This window comes from Opisthorchis viverrini (assembly GCF_000715545.1).
Source record: "Opisthorchis viverrini unplaced genomic scaffold opera_v5_269, whole genome shotgun sequence".
In the NCBI taxonomy this organism is placed as follows: Eukaryota; Metazoa; Platyhelminthes; class Trematoda; order Opisthorchiida; family Opisthorchiidae; genus Opisthorchis; species Opisthorchis viverrini.
The window spans coordinates 415,305-416,017 of record NW_008751927.1 but is presented as its reverse complement, the minus strand read 5'-3'; the positions used below and the strand labels follow the sequence as shown (position 1 = coordinate 416,017).

Below are 713 nucleotides of genomic sequence, written 5' to 3'. Positions count from 1 at the left end.
ATATGGTGCGAAAGTGTATGACCAAAGTTCAATCCGGGGATGGAAACAGACCACAGACAGACTTGGGATAATGACTGAACAAGAGCGGTTGGGATGAAAACCAGGGAGGAGTCTCTGCGTGTGTACAGTACTGTGAAAACTTGAATGTCGGAAGCTAAGGGTATACATTGTTTCGCTGTGTTCTCTATTTGACTGATAATACTTCGTGGCAAAGAATATCGAATTCTCTATCCGACTAAGAATGATCGCGATCACTATCCGCATCAATCGAAAACGCAGTTGTTGATAGCTTTTCATCTCTTGCTATATCTTCGCTTCTGCAAAAGATCAGACCCTGAAAGTCCATGAAGGCTATTTAATGGTAGCATATAACGACGATCAGTGATTACTTACGGTCTTCTCGATAGGGCCGCACTCACCATAAGCGATAAAAAACAGGAGAGCCAGAAGACGGGTCCTGAAACAAACTGCAACAGGACATCATACAGCCCGATCGATAAAGAACCGATTACATTCCCAATTTTCTGCAACCATTTAGGGTAGATGTTTTTTGGACCAGTTGTCGCAGCTGTGCTTAAGCGAACAAAAACCAAACATGTGTAGCTGCAGTGGAACTGAGGTAGAGCACCATGCTACACGGAAAGACATGTGGGAGCTTAGGTGGAAAAATGTGGCAATTCGCATAAACACAGACCAGATATATATATATATAT

At 42.9% G+C, this 713-nt stretch overlaps 2 protein-coding genes across 2 annotated transcripts in view; one reads left to right on the top strand and one right to left on the bottom strand.

Annotated features, from left to right (window-relative positions):
* Window positions 1-713, bottom strand: part of T265_09341 (hypothetical protein) — a gene marked incomplete at both ends in the record, with an annotated part of 89,934 nt that overhangs the window by 18,417 nt on the left and 70,804 nt on the right. The window lies entirely within an intron of this gene.
* Window positions 1-713, top strand: part of T265_09340 (hypothetical protein) — a gene marked incomplete at both ends in the record, with an annotated part of 17,239 nt that overhangs the window by 2,959 nt on the left and 13,567 nt on the right. The window lies entirely within an intron of this gene.